This window comes from Ambystoma mexicanum, chromosome 1q (assembly GCF_040938575.1).
Source record: "Ambystoma mexicanum isolate Mex_15411 chromosome 1q, UKY_AmexF1_1, whole genome shotgun sequence".
Lineage (NCBI taxonomy): Eukaryota > Metazoa > Chordata > Amphibia > Caudata > Ambystomatidae > Ambystoma > Ambystoma mexicanum.
In genome coordinates, this window is record NC_090922.1 from 592193784 (window position 1) to 592208385 (window position 14602).

At 54.3% G+C, this 14602-nt stretch overlaps 17 non-coding genes across 17 annotated transcripts; all 17 read left to right on the forward strand.

Annotated features, from left to right (window-relative positions):
* Positions 1-96: 96 nt before the first annotated feature.
* On the forward strand, positions 97-212 carry LOC138563569 (U5 spliceosomal RNA). The gene has a single exon (XR_011299545.1). It is a non-coding gene; the product is annotated as a U5 spliceosomal RNA (small nuclear RNA).
* Positions 213-988: 776 nt separating this feature from the next.
* LOC138563570 (U5 spliceosomal RNA) lies at positions 989-1104 on the forward strand. The gene has a single exon (XR_011299546.1). It is a non-coding gene; the product is annotated as a U5 spliceosomal RNA (small nuclear RNA).
* A 776-nt stretch (positions 1105-1880) lies between these two features.
* LOC138563571 (U5 spliceosomal RNA) lies at positions 1881-1996 on the forward strand. The gene has a single exon (XR_011299547.1). It is a non-coding gene; the product is annotated as a U5 spliceosomal RNA (small nuclear RNA).
* Positions 1997-2772: 776 nt separating this feature from the next.
* LOC138563572 (U5 spliceosomal RNA) lies at positions 2773-2888 on the forward strand. Its single transcript, XR_011299548.1, has one exon. It is a non-coding gene; the product is annotated as a U5 spliceosomal RNA (small nuclear RNA).
* A 776-nt stretch (positions 2889-3664) lies between these two features.
* Positions 3665-3780, forward strand: LOC138563573 (U5 spliceosomal RNA). The gene has a single exon (XR_011299549.1). It is a non-coding gene; the product is annotated as a U5 spliceosomal RNA (small nuclear RNA).
* Positions 3781-4556: 776 nt separating this feature from the next.
* On the forward strand, positions 4557-4672 carry LOC138563574 (U5 spliceosomal RNA). Its single transcript, XR_011299550.1, has one exon. It is a non-coding gene; the product is annotated as a U5 spliceosomal RNA (small nuclear RNA).
* A 776-nt stretch (positions 4673-5448) lies between these two features.
* On the forward strand, positions 5449-5564 carry LOC138565003 (U5 spliceosomal RNA). Its single transcript, XR_011300925.1, has one exon. It is a non-coding gene; the product is annotated as a U5 spliceosomal RNA (small nuclear RNA).
* Positions 5565-6334: 770 nt separating this feature from the next.
* On the forward strand, positions 6335-6450 carry LOC138563575 (U5 spliceosomal RNA). The gene has a single exon (XR_011299551.1). It is a non-coding gene; the product is annotated as a U5 spliceosomal RNA (small nuclear RNA).
* Positions 6451-7226: 776 nt separating this feature from the next.
* Positions 7227-7342, forward strand: LOC138563576 (U5 spliceosomal RNA). The gene has a single exon (XR_011299552.1). It is a non-coding gene; the product is annotated as a U5 spliceosomal RNA (small nuclear RNA).
* Positions 7343-8118: 776 nt separating this feature from the next.
* Positions 8119-8234, forward strand: LOC138563577 (U5 spliceosomal RNA). Its single transcript, XR_011299553.1, has one exon. It is a non-coding gene; the product is annotated as a U5 spliceosomal RNA (small nuclear RNA).
* Positions 8235-9010: 776 nt separating this feature from the next.
* Positions 9011-9126, forward strand: LOC138565005 (U5 spliceosomal RNA). The gene has a single exon (XR_011300927.1). It is a non-coding gene; the product is annotated as a U5 spliceosomal RNA (small nuclear RNA).
* A 770-nt stretch (positions 9127-9896) lies between these two features.
* Positions 9897-10012, forward strand: LOC138563578 (U5 spliceosomal RNA). The gene has a single exon (XR_011299554.1). It is a non-coding gene; the product is annotated as a U5 spliceosomal RNA (small nuclear RNA).
* A 776-nt stretch (positions 10013-10788) lies between these two features.
* Positions 10789-10904, forward strand: LOC138563580 (U5 spliceosomal RNA). Its single transcript, XR_011299556.1, has one exon. It is a non-coding gene; the product is annotated as a U5 spliceosomal RNA (small nuclear RNA).
* A 776-nt stretch (positions 10905-11680) lies between these two features.
* Positions 11681-11796, forward strand: LOC138563581 (U5 spliceosomal RNA). Its single transcript, XR_011299557.1, has one exon. It is a non-coding gene; the product is annotated as a U5 spliceosomal RNA (small nuclear RNA).
* Positions 11797-12601: 805 nt separating this feature from the next.
* LOC138563582 (U5 spliceosomal RNA) lies at positions 12602-12717 on the forward strand. Its single transcript, XR_011299558.1, has one exon. It is a non-coding gene; the product is annotated as a U5 spliceosomal RNA (small nuclear RNA).
* A 776-nt stretch (positions 12718-13493) lies between these two features.
* On the forward strand, positions 13494-13609 carry LOC138563583 (U5 spliceosomal RNA). The gene has a single exon (XR_011299559.1). It is a non-coding gene; the product is annotated as a U5 spliceosomal RNA (small nuclear RNA).
* A 776-nt stretch (positions 13610-14385) lies between these two features.
* On the forward strand, positions 14386-14501 carry LOC138563584 (U5 spliceosomal RNA). Its single transcript, XR_011299560.1, has one exon. It is a non-coding gene; the product is annotated as a U5 spliceosomal RNA (small nuclear RNA).
* The last annotated feature ends 101 nt before the right edge of the window (positions 14502-14602 follow it).

Here is a 14602-nt window from a genome sequence, read left to right on the forward strand (position 1 = left end):
CTCAAAAAGCGTCATCGTGTGCACTGCTTCACTAAGTCACCCTGAGCTAGTGAGGTGTTGCATTTTTTGCGGCCGCAGTCGGGGCCACTAGAGCGCATACTCTGGTTTCTCTTCAAACCGAATAAATCTTTCGCCTTTTACTAAAGATTTCCGTGGAGAGGAACATTAAAGAGTTTCACTCAATTTTTTGAAGCCCTGCCAAGTGCAGGGTTACCTATGCTGGTTAAAAAAAAAAAGAAACAGAGCAAATGAAAGCGCAAAGCCTGCTTTTCAGCTGTTGGCTTGCACCCCCCAGCTGTCAGTCAGCCTTTGCAGGGGTCCTCGCAGCACAGCCAGGCTGATGCTTTGCAGTGGTAGCCAGAGGGGGGAGCCTTTAGCTAATGCTTGCTGCTGTCGCCACCTGCTGGTGAGCCAGCAGAGGCTGGCTCCAAGCTAGCATCCAGGAGGATATGGCCCCAGTGGGCAGGGGTTTGGGCCCGGGCCCCGATCGGCTGACGAACGCCTGACAAACGCCGTTCTTTGCCCGCTGGCAGCCCAGGAGGCCCAGCACCCGTGCAAGACAGGGTGAGGGCGGAAAATGATCCCTGTGTCCTGAGAAAGGAGAGAGCGGGCTGCTTCTTCAACATCCTGGGGGAGGAGCCCCATCTCTGGGGCCCAAAAGAAAATCTCACGCCTGCCTCCCAGAAGCCCTAGACCTTATGTAAACGAGGGGAGTCCTCAGGCAAAGGCAGACTCTGCCTGCCTTTTGGCCAATGTCACATGGCCTGCGGTCTGGAGAAATTTGCATACCCACAATCCCCTGCCAGGTTTCATGACTTTGGATGGGATTGCTTGCAAATAAAGTCATTCTGCCACGGGTTCGGAGCCCGATAGCATTCTCCATTCGCTTCATCTCAAAAAGCGTCATCGTGTGCACTGCTTCACTAAGTCACCCTGAGCTAGTGAGGTGTTGCATTTTTTGCGGCCGCAGTCGGGGCCACTAGAGCGCATACTCTGGTTTCTCTTCAAACCGAATAAATCTTTCGCCTTTTACTAAAGATTTCCGTGGAGAGGAACATTAAAGAGTTTCACTCAATTTTTTGAAGCCCTGCCAAGTGCAGGGTTACCTATGCTGGTTAAAAAAAAAAAGAAACAGAGCAAATGAAAGCGCAAAGCCTGCTTTTCAGCTGTTGGCTTGCACCCCCCAGCTGTCAGTCAGCCTTTGCAGGGGTCCTCGCAGCACAGCCAGGCTGATGCCTTGCAGTGGTAGCCAGAGGGGGGAGCCTTTAGCTAATGCTTGCTGCTGTCGCCACCTGCTGGTGAGCTAGCAGAGGCTGGCTCCAAGCTAGCATCCAGGAGGATATGGCCCCAGTGGGCAGGGGTTTGGGCCCGGGCCCCGATCGGCTGACGAACGCCTGACAAACGCCGTTCTTTGCCCGCTGGCAGCCCAGGAGGCCCAGCACCCGTGCAAGACAGGGTGAGGGCGGAAAATGACCCCTGTGTCCTGAGAAAGGAGAGAGCGGGCTGCTTCTTCAACATCCTGGGGGAGGAGCCCCATCTCTGGGGCCCAAAAGAAAATCTCACGCCTGCCTCCCAGAAGCCCTAGACCTTATGTAAACGAGGGGAGTCCTCAGGCAAAGGCAGACTCTGCCTGCCTTTTGGCCAATGTCACATGGCCTGCGGTCTGGAGAAATTTGCATACCCACAATCCCCTGCCAGGTTTCATGACTTTGGATGGGATTGCTTGCAAATAAAGTCATTCTGCCACGGGTTCGGAGCCCGATAGCATTCTCCATTCGCTTCATCTCAAAAAGCGTCATCGTGTGCACTGCTTCACTAAGTCACCCTGAGCTAGTGAGGTGTTGCATTTTTTGCGGCCGCAGTCGGGGCCACCAGAGCGCATACTCTGGTTTCTCTTCAAACCGAATAAATCTTTCGCCTTTTACTAAAGATTTCCGTGGAGAGGAACATTAAAGAGTTTCACTCAATTTTTTGAAGCCCTGCCAAGTGCAGGGTTACCTATGCTGGTTAAAAAAAAAAAGAAACAGAGCAAATGAAAGCGCAAAGCCTGCTTTTCAGCTGTTGGCTTGCACCCCCCAGCTGTCAGTCAGCCTTTGCAGGGGTCCTCGCAGCACAGCCAGGCTGATGCCTTGCAGTGGTAGCCAGAGGGGGGAGCCTTTAGCTAATGCTTGCTGCTGTCGCCACCTGCTGGTGAGCCAGCAGAGGCTGGCTCCAAGCTAGCATCCAGGAGGATATGGCCCCAGTGGGCAGGGGTTTGGGCCCGGGCCCCGATCGGCTGACGAACGCCTGACAAACGCCGTTCTTTGCCCGCTGGCAGCCCAGGAGGCCCAGCACCCGTGCAAGACAGGGTGAGGGCGGAAAATGACCCCTGTGTCCTGAGAAAGGAGAGAGCGGGCTGCTTCTTCAACATCCTGGGGGAGGAGCCCCATCTCTGGGGCCCAAAAGAAAATCTCACGCCTGCCTCCCAGAAGCCCTAGACCTTATGTAAACGAGGGGAGTCCTCAGGCAAAGGCAGACTCTGCCTGCCTTTTGGCCAATGTCACATGGCCTGCGGTCTGGAGAAATTTGCATACCCACAATCCCCTGCCAGGTTTCATGACTTTGGATGGGATTGCTTGCAAATAAAGTCATTCTGCCACGGGTTCGGAGCCCGATAGCATTCTCCATTCGCTTCATCTCAAAAAGCGTCATCGTGTGCACTGCTTCACTAAGTCACCCTGAGCTAGTGAGGTGTTGCATTTTTTGCGGCCGCAGTCGGGGCCACTAGAGCGCATACTCTGGTTTCTCTTCAAACCGAATAAATCTTTCGCCTTTTACTAAAGATTTCCGTGGAGAGGAACATTAAAGAGTTTCACTCAATTTTTTGAAGCCCTGCCAAGTGCAGGGTTACCTATGCTGGTTAAAAAAAAAAAGAAACAGAGCAAATGAAAGCGCAAAGCCTGCTTTTCAGCTGTTGGCTTGCACCCCCCAGCTGTCAGTCAGCCTTTGCAGGGGTCCTCGCAGCACAGCCAGGCTGATGCTTTGCAGTGGTAGCCAGAGGGGGGAGCCTTTAGCTAATGCTTGCTGCTGTCGCCACCTGCTGGTGAGCCAGCAGAGGCTGGCTCCAAGCTAGCATCCAGGAGGATATGGCCCCAGTGGGCAGGGGTTTGGGCCCGGGCCCCGATCGGCTGACGAACGCCTGACAAACGCCGTTCTTTGCCCGCTGGCAGCCCAGGAGGCCCAGCACCCGTGCAAGACAGGGTGAGGGCGGAAAATGATCCCTGTGTCCTGAGAAAGGAGAGAGCGGGCTGCTTCTTCAACATCCTGGGGGAGGAGCCCCATCTCTGGGGCCCAAAAGAAAATCTCACGCCTGCCTCCCAGAAGCCCTAGACCTTATGTAAACGAGGGGAGTCCTCAGGCAAAGGCAGACTCTGCCTGCCTTTTGGCCAATGTCACATGGCCTGCGGTCTGGAGAAATTTGCATACCCACAATCCCCTGCCAGGTTTCATGACTTTGGATGGGATTGCTTGCAAATAAAGTCATTCTGCCACGGGTTCGGAGCCCGATAGCATTCTCCATTCGCTTCATCTCAAAAAGCGTCATCGTGTGCACTGCTTCACTAAGTCACCCTGAGCTAGTGAGGTGTTGCATTTTTTGCGGCCGCAGTCGGGGCCACTAGAGCGCATACTCTGGTTTCTCTTCAAACCGAATAAATCTTTCGCCTTTTACTAAAGATTTCCGTGGAGAGGAACATTAAAGAGTTTCACTCAATTTTTTGAAGCCCTGCCAAGTGCAGGGTTACCTATGCTGGTTAAAAAAAAAAAGAAACAGAGCAAATAAAAGCGCAAAGCCTGCTTTTCAGCTGTTGGCTTGCACCCCCCAGCTGTCAGTCAGCCTTTGCAGGGGTCCTCGCAGCACAGCCAGGCTGATGCCTTGCAGTGGTAGCCAGAGGGGGGAGCCTTTAGCTAATGCTTGCTGCTGTCGCCACCTGCTGGTGAGCCAGCAGAGGCTGGCTCCAAGCTAGCATCCAGGAGGATATGGCCCCAGTGGGCAGGGGTTTGGGCCCGGGCCCCGATCGGCTGACGAACGCCTGACAAACGCCGTTCTTTGCCCGCTGGCAGCCCAGGAGGCCCAGCACCCGTGCAAGACAGGGTGAGGGCGGAAAATGATCCCTGTGTCCTGAGAAAGGAGAGAGCGGGCTGCTTCTTCAACATCCTGGGGGAGGAGCCCCATCTCTGGGGCCCAAAAGAAAATCTCACGCCTGCCTCCCAGAAGCCCTAGACCTTATGTAAACGAGGGGAGTCCTCAGGCAAAGGCAGACTCTGCCTGCCTTTTGGCCAATGTCACATGGCCTGCGGTCTGGAGAAATTTGCATACCCACAATCCCCTGCCAGGTTTCATGACTTTGGATGGGATTGCTTGCAAATAAAGTCATTCTGCCACGGGTTCGGAGCCCGATAGCATTCTCCATTCGCTTCATCTCAAAAAGCGTCATCGTGTGCACTGCTTCACTAAGTCACCCTGAGCTAGTGAGGTGTTGCATTTTTTGCGGCCGCAGTCGGGGCCACTAGAGCGCATACTCTGGTTTCTCTTCAAACCGAATAAATCTTTCGCCTTTTACTAAAGATTTCCGTGGAGAGGAACATTAAAGAGTTTCACTCAATTTTTTGAAGCCCTGCCAAGTGCAGGGTTACCTATGCTGGTTAAAAAAAAAAAGAAACAGAGCAAATGAAAGCGCAAAGCCTGCTTTTCAGCTGTTGGCTTGCACCCCCCAGCTGTCAGTCAGCCTTTGCAGGGGTCCTCGCAGCACAGCCAGGCTGATGCCTTGCAGTGGTAGCCAGAGGGGGGAGCCTTTAGCTAATGCTTGCTGCTGTCGCCACCTGCTGGTGAGCCAGCAGAGGCTGGCTCCAAGCTAGCATCCAGGAGGATATGGCCCCAGTGGGCAGGGGTTTGGGCCCGGGCCCCGATCGGCTGACGAACGCCTGACAAACGCCGTCCTTTGCCCGCTGGCAGCCCAGGAGGCCCAGCACCCGTGCAAGACAGGGTGAGGGCGGAAAATGACCCCTGTGTCCTGAGAAAGGAGAGAGCGGGCTGCTTCTTCAACATCCTGGGGGAGGAGCCCCATCTCTGGGGCCCAAAAGAAAATCTCACGCCTGCCTCCCAGAAGCCCTAGACCTTATGTAAACGAGGGGAGTCCTCAGGCAAAGGCAGACTCTGCCTGCCTTTTGGCCAATGTCACATGGCCTGCGGTCTGGAGAAATTTGCATACCCACAATCCCCTGCCAGGTTTCATGACTTTGGATGGGATTGCTTGCAAATAAAGTCATTCTGCCACGGGTTCGGAGCCCGATAGCATTCTCCATTCGCTTCATCTCAAAAAGCGTCATCGTGTGCACTGCTTCACTAAGTCACCCTGAGCTAGTGAGGTGTTGCATTTTTTGCGGCCGCAGTCGGGGCCACTAGAGCGCATACTCTGGTTTCTCTTCAAACCGAATAAATCTTTCGCCTTTTACTAAAGATTTCCGTGGAGAGGAACATTAAAGAGTTTCACTCAATTTTTTGAAGCCCTGCCAAGTGCAGGTTTACCTATGCTGGTTAAAAAGAAACAGAGCAAATGAAAGCGCAAAGCCTGCTTTTCAGCTGTTGGCTTGCACCCCCCAGCTGTCAGTCAGCCTTTGCAGGGGTCCTCGCAGCACAGCCAGGCTGATGCCTTGCAGTGGTAGCCAGAGGGGGGAGCCTTTAGCTAATGCTTGCTGCTGTCGCCACCTGCTGGTGAGCCAGCAGAGGTTGGCTGCAAGCTAGCATCCAGGAGGATATGGCCCCAGTGGGCAGGGGTTTGGGCCCGGGCCCCGATCGGCTGACGAACGCCTGACAAACGCCGTTCTTTGCCCGCTGGCAGCCCAGGAGGCCCAGCACCCGTGCAAGACAGGGTGAGGGCGGAAAATGACCCCTGTGTCCTGAGAAAGGAGAGAGCGGGCTGCTTCTTCAACATCCTGGGGGAGGAGCCCCATCTCTGGGGCCCAAAAGAAAATCTCACGCCTGCCTCCCAGAAGCCCTAGACCTTATGTAAACGAGGGGAGTCCTCAGGCAAAGGCAGACTCTGCCTGCCTTTTGGCCAATGTCACATGGCCTGCGGTCTGGAGAAATTTGCATACCCACAATCCCCTGCCAGGTTTCATGACTTTGGATGGGATTGCTTGCAAATAAAGTCATTCTGCCACGGGTTCGGAGCCCGATAGCATTCTCCATTCGCTTCATCTCAAAAAGCGTCATCGTGTGCACTGCTTCACTAAGTCACCCTGAGCTAGTGAGGTGTTGCATTTTTTGCGGCCGCAGTCGGGGCCACCAGAGCGCATACTCTGGTTTCTCTTCAAACCGAATAAATCTTTCGCCTTTTACTAAAGATTTCCGTGGAGAGGAACATTAAAGAGTTTCACTCAATTTTTTGAAGCCCTGCCAAGTGCAGGGTTACCTATGCTGGTTAAAAAAAAAAAGAAACAGAGCAAATGAAAGCGCAAAGCCTGCTTTTCAGCTGTTGGCTTGCACCCCCCAGCTGTCAGTCAGCCTTTGCAGGGGTCCTCGCAGCACAGCCAGGCTGATGCCTTGCAGTGGTAGCCAGAGGGGGGAGCCTTTAGCTAATGCTTGCTGCTGTCGCCACCTGCTGGTGAGCCAGCAGAGGCTGGCTGCAAGCTAGCATCCAGGAGGATATGGCCCCAGTGGGCAGGGGTTTGGGCCCGGGCCCCGATCGGCTGACGAACGCCTGACAAACGCCGTTCTTTGCCCGCTGGCAGCCCAGGAGGCCCAGCACCCGTGCAAGACAGGGTGAGGGCGGAAAATGACCCCTGTGTCCTGAGAAAGGAGAGAGCGGGCTGCTTCTTCAACATCCTGGGGGAGGAGCCCCATCTCTGGGGCCCAAAAGAAAATCTCACGCCTGCCTCCCAGAAGCCCTAGACCTTATGTAAACGAGGGGAGTCCTCAGGCAAAGGCAGACTCTGCCTGCCTTTTGGCCAATGTCACATGGCCTGCGGTCTGGAGAAATTTGCATACCCACAATCCCCTGCCAGGTTTCATGACTTTGGATGGGATTGCTTGCAAATAAAGTCATTCTGCCACGGGTTCGGAGCCCGATAGCATTCTCCATTCGCTTCATCTCAAAAAGCGTCATCGTGTGCACTGCTTCACTAAGTCACCCTGAGCTAGTGAGGTGTTGCATTTTTTGCGGCCGCAGTCGGGGCCACCAGAGCGCATACTCTGGTTTCTCTTCAAACCGAATAAATCTTTCGCCTTTTACTAAAGATTTCCGTGGAGAGGAACATTAAAGAGTTTCACTCAATTTTTTGAAGCCCTGCCAAGTGCAGGGTTACCTATGCTGGTTAAAAAAAAAAAGAAACAGAGCAAATGAAAGCGCAAAGCCTGCTTTTCAGCTGTTGGCTTGCACCCCCCAGCTGTCAGTCAGCCTTTGCAGGGGTCCTCGCAGCACAGCCAGGCTGATGCCTTGCAGTGGTAGCCAGAGGGGGGAGCCTTTAGCTAATGCTTGCTGCTGTCGCCACCTGCTGGTGAGCCAGCAGAGGCTGGCTCCAAGCTAGCATCCAGGAGGATATGGCCCCAGTGGGCAGGGGTTTGGGCCCGGGCCCCGATCGGCTGACGAACGCCTGACAAACGCCGTTCTTTGCCCGCTGGCAGCCCAGGAGGCCCAGCACCCGTGCAAGACAGGGTGAGGGCGGAAAATGACCCCTGTGTCCTGAGAAAGGAGAGAGCGGGCTGCTTCTTCAACATCCTGGGGGAGGAGCCCCATCTCTGGGGCCCAAAAGAAAATCTCACGCCTGCCTCCCAGAAGCCCTAGACCTTATGTAAACGAGGGGAGTCCTCAGGCAAAGGCAGACTCTGCCTGCCTTTTGGCCAATGTCACATGGCCTGCGGTCTGGAGAAATTTGCATACCCACAATCCCCTGCCAGGTTTCATGACTTTGGATGGGATTGCTTGCAAATAAAGTCATTCTGCCACGGGTTCGGAGCCCGATAGCATTCTCCATTCGCTTCATCTCAAAAAGCGTCATCGTGTGCACTGCTTCACTAAGTCACCCTGAGCTAGTGAGGTGTTGCATTTTTTGCGGCCGCAGTCGGGGCCACTAGAGCGCATACTCTGGTTTCTCTTCAAACCGAATAAATCTTTCGCCTTTTACTAAAGATTTCCGTGGAGAGGAACATTAAAGAGTTTCACTCAATTTTTTGAAGCCCTGCCAAGTGCAGGGTTACCTATGCTGGTTAAAAAAAAAAAGAAACAGAGCAAATGAAAGCGCAAAGCCTGCTTTTCAGCTGTTGGCTTGCACCCCCCAGCTGTCAGTCAGCCTTTGCAGGGGTCCTCGCAGCACAGCCAGGCTGATGCCTTGCAGTGGTAGCCAGAGGGGGGAGCCTTTAGCTAATGCTTGCTGCTGTCGCCACCTGCTGGTGAGCCAGCAGAGGCTGGCTCCAAGCTAGCATCCAGGAGGATATGGCCCCAGTGGGCAGGGGTTTGGGCCCGGGCCCCGATCGGCTGACGAACGCCTGACAAACGCCGTCCTTTGCCCGCTGGCAGCCCAGGAGGCCCAGCACCCGTGCAAGACAGGGTGAGGGCGGAAAATGACCCCTGTGTCCTGAGAAAGGAGAGAGCGGGCTGCTTCTTCAACATCCTGGGGGAGGAGCCCCATCTCTGGGGCCCAAAAGAAAATCTCACGCCTGCCTCCCAGAAGCCCTAGACCTTATGTAAACGAGGGGAGTCCTCAGGCAAAGGCAGACTCTGCCTGCCTTTTGGCCAATGTCACATGGCCTGCGGTCTGGAGAAATTTGCATACCCACAATCCCCTGCCAGGTTTCATGACTTTGGATGGGATTGCTTGCAAATAAAGTCATTCTGCCACGGGTTCGGAGCCCGATAGCATTCTCCATTCGCTTCATCTCAAAAAGCGTCATCGTGTGCACTGCTTCACTAAGTCACCCTGAGCTAGTGAGGTGTTGCATTTTTTGCGGCCGCAGTCGGGGCCACTAGAGCGCATACTCTGGTTTCTCTTCAAACCGAATAAATCTTTCGCCTTTTACTAAAGATTTCCGTGGAGAGGAACATTAAAGAGTTTCACTCAATTTTTTGAAGCCCTGCCAAGTGCAGGTTTACCTATGCTGGTTAAAAAGAAACAGAGCAAATGAAAGCGCAAAGCCTGCTTTTCAGCTGTTGGCTTGCACCCCCCAGCTGTCAGTCAGCCTTTGCAGGGGTCCTCGCAGCACAGCCAGGCTGATGCCTTGCAGTGGTAGCCAGAGGGGGGAGCCTTTAGCTAATGCTTGCTGCTGTCGCCACCTGCTGGTGAGCCAGCAGAGGTTGGCTGCAAGCTAGCATCCAGGAGGATATGGCCCCAGTGGGCAGGGGTTTGGGCCCGGGCCCCGATCGGCTGACGAACGCCTGACAAACGCCGTTCTTTGCCCGCTGGCAGCCCAGGAGGCCCAGCACCCGTGCAAGACAGGGTGAGGGCGGAAAATGACCCCTGTGTCCTGAGAAAGGAGAGAGCGGGCTGCTTCTTCAACATCCTGGGGGAGGAGCCCCATCTCTGGGGCCCAAAAGAAAATCTCACGCCTGCCTCCCAGAAGCCCTAGACCTTATGTAAACGAGGGGAGTCCTCAGGCAAAGGCAGACTCTGCCTGCCTTTTGGCCAATGTCACATGGCCTGCGGTCTGGAGAAATTTGCATACCCACAATCCCCTGCCAGGTTTCATGACTTTGGATGGGATTGCTTGCAAATAAAGTCATTCTGCCACGGGTTCGGAGCCCGATAGCATTCTCCATTCGCTTCATCTCAAAAAGCGTCATCGTGTGCACTGCTTCACTAAGTCACCCTGAGCTAGTGAGGTGTTGCATTTTTTGCGGCCGCAGTCGGGGCCACCAGAGCGCATACTCTGGTTTCTCTTCAAACCGAATAAATCTTTCGCCTTTTACTAAAGATTTCCGTGGAGAGGAACATTAAAGAGTTTCACTCAATTTTTTGAAGCCCTGCCAAGTGCAGGGTTACCTATGCTGGTTAAAAAAAAAAAGAAACAGAGCAAATGAAAGCGCAAAGCCTGCTTTTCAGCTGTTGGCTTGCACCCCCCAGCTGTCAGTCAGCCTTTGCAGGGGTCCTCGCAGCACAGCCAGGCTGATGCCTTGCAGTGGTAGCCAGAGGGGGGAGCCTTTAGCTAATGCTTGCTGCTGTCGCCACCTGCTGGTGAGCCAGCAGAGGCTGGCTGCAAGCTAGCATCCAGGAGGATATGGCCCCAGTGGGCAGGGGTTTGGGCCCGGGCCCCGATCGGCTGACGAACGCCTGACAAACGCCGTTCTTTGCCCGCTGGCAGCCCAGGAGGCCCAGCACCCGTGCAAGACAGGGTGAGGGCGGAAAATGACCCCTGTGTCCTGAGAAAGGAGAGAGCGGGCTGCTTCTTCAACATCCTGGGGGAGGAGCCCCATCTCTGGGGCCCAAAAGAAAATCTCACGCCTGCCTCCCAGAAGCCCTAGACCTTATGTAAACGAGGGGAGTCCTCAGGCAAAGGCAGACTCTGCCTGCCTTTTGGCCAATGTCACATGGCCTGCGGTCTGGAGAAATTTGCATACCCACAATCCCCTGCCAGGTTTCATGACTTTGGATGGGATTGCTTGCAAATAAAGTCATTCTGCCACGGGTTCGGAGCCCGATAGCATTCTCCATTCGCTTCATCTCAAAAAGCGTCATCGTGTGCACTGCTTCACTAAGTCACCCTGAGCTAGTGAGGTGTTGCATTTTTTGCGGCCGCAGTCGGGGCCACCAGAGCGCATACTCTGGTTTCTCTTCAAACCGAATAAATCTTTCGCCTTTTACTAAAGATTTCCGTGGAGAGGAACATTAAAGAGTTTCACTCAATTTTTTGAAGCCCTGCCAAGTGCAGGGTTACCTATGCTGGTTAAAAAAAAAAAGAAACAGAGCAAATGAAAGCGCAAAGCCTGCTTTTCAGCTGTTGGCTTGCACCCCCCAGCTGTCAGTCAGCCTTTGCAGGGGTCCTCGCAGCACAGCCAGGCTGATGCCTTGCAGTGGTAGCCAGAGGGGGGAGCCTTTAGCTAATGCTTGCTGCTGTCGCCACCTGCTGGTGAGCCAGCAGAGGCTGGCTCCAAGCTAGCATCCAGGAGGATATGGCCCCAGTGGGCAGGGGTTTGGGCCCGGGCCCCGATCGGCTGACGAACGCCTGACAAACGCCGTTCTTTGCCCGCTGGCAGCCCAGGAGGCCCAGCACCCGTGCAAGACAGGGTGAGGGCGGAAAATGACCCCTGTGTCCTGAGAAAGGAGAGAGCGGGCTGCTTCTTCAACATCCTGGGGGAGGAGCCCCATCTCTGGGGCCCAAAAGAAAATCTCACGCCTGCCTCCCAGAAGCCCTAGACCTTATGTAAACGAGGGGAGTCCTCAGGCAAAGGCAGACTCTGCCTGCCTTTTGGCCAATGTCACATGGCCTGCGGTCTGGAGAAATTTGCATACCCACAATCCCCTGCCAGGTTTCATGACTTTGGATGGGATTGCTTGCAAATAAAGTCATTCTGCCACGGGTTCGGAGCCCGATAGCATTCTCCATTCGCTTCATCTCAAAAAGCGTCATCGTGTGCACTGCTTCACTAAGTCACCCTGAGCTAGTGAGGTGTTGCATTTTTTGCGGCCGCAGTCGGGGCCACTAGAGCGCATACTCTGGTTTCTCTTCAAACCGAATAAATCTTTCGCCTTTTACTAAAGATTTCCGTGGAGAGGAACATTAAAGAGTTTCACTCAATTTTTTGAAGCCCTGCCAAGTGCAGGGTTACCTATGCTGGTTAAAAAAAAAAAGAAACAGAGCAAATAAAAGCGCAAAGCCTGCTTTTCAGCTGTTGGCTTGCACCCCCCAGCTGTCAGTCAGCCTTTGCAGGGGTCCTCGCAGCACAGCCAGGCTGATGCCTTGCAGTGGTAGCCAGAGGGGGGAGCCTTTAGCTAATGCTTGCTGCTGTCGCCACCTGCTGGTGAGCTAGCAGAGGCTGGCTCCAAGCTAGCATCCAGGAGGATATGGCCCCAGTGGGCAGGGGTTTGGGCCCGGGCCCCGATCGGCTGACGAACGCCTGACAAACGCCGTCCTTTGCCCGGCGGGCTTTGCCCTGGCGGGCAAAAGAACCTGGCAGCCCAGGAGGCCCAGCACCCGTGCAAGACAGGGTGAGGGCGGAAAATGACCCCTGTGTCCTGAGAAAGGAGAGAGCGGGCTGCTTTTTCAACATCCTGGGGGAGGAGCCCCATCTCTGGGGCCCAAAAGAAAATCTCACGCCTGCCTCCCAGAAGCCCTAGACCTTATGTAAACGAGGGGAGTCCTCAGGCAAAGGCAGACTCTGCCTGCCTTTTGGCCAATGTCACATGGCCTGCGGTCTGGAGAAATTTGCATACCCACAATCCCCTGCCAGGTTTCATGACTTTGGATGGGATTGCTTGCAAATAAAGTCATTCTGCCACGGGTTCGGAGCCCGATAGCATTCTCCATTCGCTTCATCTCAAAAAGCGTCATCGTGTGCACTGCTTCACTAAGTCACCCTGAGCTAGTGAGGTGTTGCATTTTTTGCGGCCGCAGTCGGGGCCACCAGAGCGCATACTCTGGTTTCTCTTCAAACCGAATAAATCTTTCGCCTTTTACTAAAGATTTCCGTGGAGAGGAACATTAAAGAGTTTCACTCAATTTTTTGAAGCCCTGCCAAGTGCAGGGTTACCTATGCTGGTTAAAAAAAAAAAGAAACAGAGCAAATGAAAGCGCAAAGCCTGCTTTTCAGCTGTTGGCTTGCACCCCCCAGCTGTCAGTCAGCCTTTGCAGGGGTCCTCGCAGCACAGCCAGGCTGATGCTTTGCAGTGGTAGCCAGAGGGGGGAGCCTTTAGCTAATGCTTGCTGCTGTCGCCACCTGCTGGTGAGCCAGCAGAGGCTGGCTCCAAGCTAGCATCCAGGAGGATATGGCCCCAGTGGGCAGGGGTTTGGGCCCGGGCCCCGATCGGCTGACGAACGCCTGACAAACGCCGTTCTTTGCCCGCTGGCAGCCCAGGAGGCCCAGCACCCGTGCAAGACAGGGTGAGGGCGGAAAATGATCCCTGTGTCCTGAGAAAGGAGAGAGCGGGCTGCTTCTTCAACATCCTGGGGGAGGAGCCCCATCTCTGGGGCCCAAAAGAAAATCTCACGCCTGCCTCCCAGAAGCCCTAGACCTTATGTAAACGAGGGGAGTCCTCAGGCAAAGGCAGACTCTGCCTGCCTTTTGGCCAATGTCACATGGCCTGCGGTCTGGAGAAATTTGCATACCCACAATCCCCTGCCAGGTTTCATGACTTTGGATGGGATTGCTTGCAAATAAAGTCATTCTGCCACGGGTTCGGAGCCCGATAGCATTCTCCATTCGCTTCATCTCAAAAAGCGTCATCGTGTGCACTGCTTCACTAAGTCACCCTGAGCTAGTGAGGTGTTGCATTTTTTGCGGCCGCAGTCGGGGCCACTAGAGCGCATACTCTGGTTTCTCTTCAAACCGAATAAATCTTTCGCCTTTTACTAAAGATTTCCGTGGAGAGGAACATTAAAGAGTTTCACTCAATTTTTTGAAGCCCTGCCAAGTGCAGGGTTACCTATGCTGGTTAAAAAAAAAAAGAAACAGAGCAAATGAAAGCGCAAAGCCTGCTTTTCAGCTGTTGGCTTGCACCCCCCAGCTGTCAGTCAGCCTTTGCAGGGGTCCTCGCAGCACAGCCAGGCTGATGCCTTGCAGTGGTAGCCAGAGGGGGGAGCCTTTAGCTAATGCTTGCTGCTGTCGCCACCTGCTGGTGAGCTAGCAGAGGCTGGCTCCAAGCTAGCATCCAGGAGGATATGGCCCCAGTGGGCAGGGGTTTGGGCCCGGGCCCCGATCGGCTGACGAACGCCTGACAAACGCCGTTCTTTGCCCGCTGGCAGCCCAGGAGGCCCAGCACCCGTGCAAGACAGGGTGAGGGCGGAAAATGACCCCTGTGTCCTGAGAAAGGAGAGAGCGGGCTGCTTCTTCAACATCCTGGGGGAGGAGCCCCATCTCTGGGGCCCAAAAGAAAATCTCACGCCTGCCTCCCAGAAGCCCTAGACCTTATGTAAACGAGGGGAGTCCTCAGGCAAAGGCAGACTCTGCCTGCCTTTTGGCCAATGTCACATGGCCTGCGGTCTGGAGAAATTTGCATACCCACAATCCCCTGCCAGGTTTCATGACTTTGGATGGGATTGCTTGCAAATAAAGTCATTCTGCCACGGGTTCGGAGCCCGATAGCATTCTCCATTCGCTTCATCTCAAAAAGCGTCATCGTGTGCACTGCTTCACTAAGTCACCCTGAGCTAGTGAGGTGTTGCATTTTTTGCGGCCGCAGTCGGGGCCACCAGAGCGCATACTCTGGTTTCTCTTCAAACCGAATAAATCTTTCGCCTTTTACTAAAGATTTCCGTGGAGAGGAACATTAAAGAGTTTCACTCAATTTTTTGAAGCCCTGCCAAGTGCAGGGTTACCTATGCTGGTTAAAAAAAAAAAGAAACAGAGCAAATGAAAGCGCAAAGCCTGCTTTTCAGCTGTTGGCTTGCACCCCCCAGCTGTCAGTCAGCCTTTGC